The sequence below is a fragment of the Pseudopipra pipra genome, chromosome Z (assembly GCF_036250125.1).
Source record: "Pseudopipra pipra isolate bDixPip1 chromosome Z, bDixPip1.hap1, whole genome shotgun sequence".
Taxonomy (NCBI): Eukaryota; Metazoa; Chordata; class Aves; order Passeriformes; family Pipridae; genus Pseudopipra; species Pseudopipra pipra.
Window position 1 is genome coordinate 6,317,070 of NC_087581.1, and position 4,746 is coordinate 6,321,815.

A 4,746-nucleotide genomic window follows, 5' to 3' on the forward strand; every position below is an offset into this window, starting at 1 on the left:
TGTTTTGGGCAGCTGTTTTTCTTAATCACAGGTAGTCCCTGCCACATGTATAGAGTACAAGAATTACATATAGGTTCTTGCTATGAGATTTATGATGTTTAGAGTTGAGAATTCAATGTGGACTCTTTTTGTTGGGCTTTTTCTAGTTGTTGGGAATGCATGGCACCTCCAGAGAGTGGTTCCTATCTCTTTTAGGAATCTGTATAAATCATGGTTAATCTGCCACGAGCATATCTATAGAAGATGCCAAATTACTACTTTAGAGACTATGCCCCACTTAGGATTACTAAATTTGTGTAATACAGTCTTAAATTCTGCTGGGCTTGAAGAATGTCTAACATGAAATGGGGAAAAAGCCTGAACCTATTTTAAAGCAATACTGATACAGAATTTGTCAGAAATATAGTGCTTGCTTTACAACTCTAATATGTACAATACATAATTGGAGGGGAAAGTAACATGGCTGGATCTCTACAGGTAGAGTACCCTGTCTAAGGACAGGTCCAGACAGCATAGTGTTGGAGAACAGTGGTTTTGCACTTTTAAAGACAATTACCTTCTGATACCTGTTCCCTGTTTCTCCTCCCATTCTTCTCCATTACTTTCTCATTGCACAATTTTCCCATGTCCCACCTACCTCTAGTCCTTTTCTGCCTACGGCTTACCTGCTTATGAAACTTCATGAGATCTAACAATTCAAAGAAGTGTGTCATAAGTTTAAAGACAAGAAATTGAAAAGCAGTACTTTCTAAGAAAGGGTCAGGGCAGGAAAGGTTGGGAAATTACTACTTGCTCTTACGGCCAAGTAACTGAATCAGAAAGGATGCTTGGTTAGGATGAGGAGAAAAACATGAGGATCATGAGCCAGCCCACTGGAATATACAGAAAACAAATGGAAAATAAGTAAATCTCTGTAATTTTGTCTAGGTGAGTTTGTGGGAAAACTAGACCATGTCTAACTTCACCAATGTGCTCTTTAGATTCACCAGCACATGCTTTCACTTCACCAACATATTGCATCCACTCTTGATATTTTAGAGAAGGACTGTTGCCAGAGACTTGTTAGCTCTGGGATGTTTGAACAGGCTAAGTATCAAAAAGGTAGATTGCCAGATTTAGGTGGCAGTTAGGCCCACTGGCTCAGCAAGCATTCACCATCTCAGGTATAACAACCTCATCAAATGATGTTCACTGCTGTTGGGGATGTCTTTGAAACAAATCTGCCTCCTTATCCTCTTTCGAATCCTCCTTTATTCTTCTTCCTTGGCTTCAAGGCCAATAACTAAATAAGTAAGCATGACAATAGTCACACTGCCCAAGGGCTGAAAGTATATTGCCAATTATGGAAATTGCTCTTCTCTCATCATTTTCTTACAGTCTGCTCGCCTGCCTGCTGTCTGTAATATCTTACAAACTCTTTGAGACAGGGAGACATATTTCTTTTTCTATGAATATACAGTCCTCAGGGTGACGGGAATCTTGCCCATGGCTATTGATTGTAATTACTCTATTTAAATAATAAAGGCATGATCTGGTCAAATCTGGGATGGGCAAATTTCTATCTCTTTTGATGATGATCCTTCAAAATCAAGTAGCAGTTCTGAGCAACATCAAACGCTGCTGTCACCCAGGTTTCCTATCTGTCACACATTTTAAGCAGAAGGGAACGTAAAAGTGACTGAGAAGACACTGGGGGGGGAGGGAGAAGTTATGTTCTGACTGAGACTGGCTTCATATAGAAGGAATTTGTTAGTGTCCTGCCTTATAATACGTCTTTCATACTTTCTGTAATTCAACTGTACAGGGTTTTCTTCTGCCCACAATACCATGCCTTGATGTGTTTAGGTGCTTGCATGATGTCTGCTTGGCTTTTGGAGGTGCAGCAGTACAGATCCCACTAGAGAATATAACATTCCCCTTTCAGCAACATAAAATGAGACCTGTTAATTAGAGAAAAATCTCACAGCTGAATTAGTGACGTGATCAGGTGCTCTCACTGAGACAGTTGAGGAAGATAGAGTTGTCTACCTTCCTTCTTTCAGTGAGTAGGATTCAGCTCTATAATGTGGACATTGAAGAAGCACCTATTAAAACTCCATCTTTGTTGTTTGTCCCTAGAAAAATTATACAGTGCTAGGGTGCAACTTATTTATCACAGAATAGTTCTTTAAAGTGGGTCAAATAAATTATTCCTTAAAAAATCTCTTGTCTCTGGAATCCAACTACATCTATAATGAAGCTAACTGAAGTTAGATAAGATGAAAGCCATCTGAAATGTTGTACTGTTGTATGGTGGTGCATCCCATCCACATTTACCTCCCATCCCACCCCTGCCTCCACAAAAAAATGCCACACAAAATGGCAGGTCTTGTATGACTTCATGTACTCTATGATTCCTAATCAGGATGAAAGAAACAACACCCATTGAATTCAACTGAACTAAAATTACTGGTCAGTGGCATGTTGTTTTACACCATTCTATAGGATGGACTTATTTTTTACATCTGCTTTTATCTCCCTCTTACCCTCTCTTTTAGGTGGTTTGTTGTGTTGCTCCATGTGAAGGAAGGCAAAAGTGTGCTCCAGCATGTATATGAAGCATAGCATTCTAATACCCACTGTCACCTTTCCAGGAAACTACAGTAAGATAAATAGAGCAATATCCATATTTTACACTCTATAAAATCCAGATCCTCTATAAGAAATACCTTATGTGCAATGCATACACTTGCTAGCTTATTTATCAATATACACTTATGCAAAATGTATATAGATAGGACATTTTGGTTTAGGGATAAACCAATATTTACTTGTGGAAAGCACTCAAGTGTATGCCTGAAGAATGGAGGAGAGCCTGAAAAGGTTCAAACATTCTAGGAAACAGTGAGCTATAAAAACACGGCATATCAAGTTTGCAATTAACCCTGTATGTCCCTGAAAAAGAATAAGGGTTAGATTGTGATTTGTAATGCCAACTTGCAGGAGAACATCTCCTGAAGTTCTAAATTCTAAAAGAAAGTTGGCCACTGATGAAATATATTTCACAATAATCTTTCCTTTCTTTTATTGTGATTTTTTTTGTGACAAGTAATCTATTTTGGGGCAATAATTGAGCAAGAATAAACCAATAATTTATTGTATAGTGAGAAAAATTAGCCATCAGAATAATCTCTCCGGGGAAGTGATGGATTCCCCAGTGCTGTACACTTTTAAGGTTCAGCTGGACAAGGTGCTGAGCTATCTTGTTTAGACTCTGCTTTTTCTAAGATAGGCTGGATCAGATGATCCTTGAGGTCCCTTCTAGCCTGGTTTTCTATGATTTTGTGATCCAACAGAGTCCTGTATCTTCATTTAGATTGGGTGGTAGGACTGTATTAGAACGGTGTTCTTTCTGAAATATTTTTAATGCATCAGAATTCCTTAGAGACTGTTGCCCCCTTTAACTCTGCTGAAAAGCTAAAGTAGGTCTCAACTTCCTTACACACAAAAACTGCAAAGACAAACGTCTTAGCTGCTTCCCTCCTTTAGTCCCCAGTTTCAGGCAATGTAGATTTTAGATATAATATAGAAACTGAGAAATGGGAACTGCTAATGAATCCTGGACCTGAATTTATGAAGATATGGGTCATTAGGCATAGCTTCAAAGTTTGTACCATGTCAATATTTAACCAGAATTTTTGAGAGCAGACCTGGGGTTTGAATTTGACTTGAAAAGGTAAAAACAAAACAAACAAGAAAAAAATGCAACCAAAACACGACAAACAAAAAAAACAGAACAGCAAAAAAAGGAAAATAAAAGAAAAGAGAACAGTCAACAATGTGTAGGATAAAAGTTTTTGACATTTACAAACTCTTTCTTTTTTTTTTTATTTTTCTTTCTTGATATTAGTTTCTGATCCTCATTGCACCAAATACAGGAACTGTGAATATAGATCAAATACACGTCCAAAATCAACTTTGTTCTTCCCACTGTTGATATGGTGCACTTACCGTACTAACCTTTACACTGGTAAGATCACTTTATGAGACTCATCTCTGGTTGTTTTATGAAAGCTGTGGAGAAGTGTTTTAGAGTTCTTGGAAGAGCTCAGAACTGGAATTGTTTCGGGTGAGTTTCACAGTTGTACTACCAAAGTTTTCCAGTCATTCTCGAGACATTTCTTATGTTATGCGAACTGGGAGATCCATTTTTCTGAGACATTTATTGATACTGATGTCTTATTTTCCTCCCTTCTGGTAATTGCACCAGTCTGTTCAGGGGTCCTGTCAATGTAAAAAATAACCCAAACCCAAAAATACAAAAAAAAAAAAAAAAAAAACCACAACAAAAACTACAACAACAAAAAATCACCCCAAAGCTAAACCAACTTGTATATTTTCTATACTGATAATTAAATATTTCCCCTCCTTTCTACATATTTTCCTCTCCTCATCATCTCTGCTTCCTTTATTTCTGTGTGTGGCTTCAACTGCCTGAATAAACAGAGTGATATTCTGAGCTGAAATTTGCTTATAGTGCAGGAACACATTGAGACATTGGAGACCCACGGATTTAAAGATCTGTGTGAACTGGTATGCATGTAATTTTCAAGGATTCTGGAAGTAGGTAGTATATACAAGTGATTTATAAATTGGAACCTTAATCTCCTAGTTGATTCTACTAAACACCAGATTAGGTTGATTGTTATTTTGAATTAGTCTTGTTATGAGATTATAGGTGGCTTAAGGATTCACATTAAAATAGGT

General features: G+C 37.5%; 1 long non-coding RNA gene across 1 annotated transcript; it reads left to right on the forward strand.

The window, feature by feature from the left end:
- The first annotated feature begins 776 nt into the window (after positions 1 to 776).
- Positions 777 to 3,940, forward strand: LOC135406547 (uncharacterized). Its single transcript, XR_010426330.1, has 3 exons — positions 777 to 927; positions 2,538 to 2,642; positions 3,890 to 3,940. It is a non-coding gene; the product is annotated as an uncharacterized LOC135406547 (long non-coding RNA).
- The last annotated feature ends 806 nt before the right edge of the window (positions 3,941 to 4,746 follow it).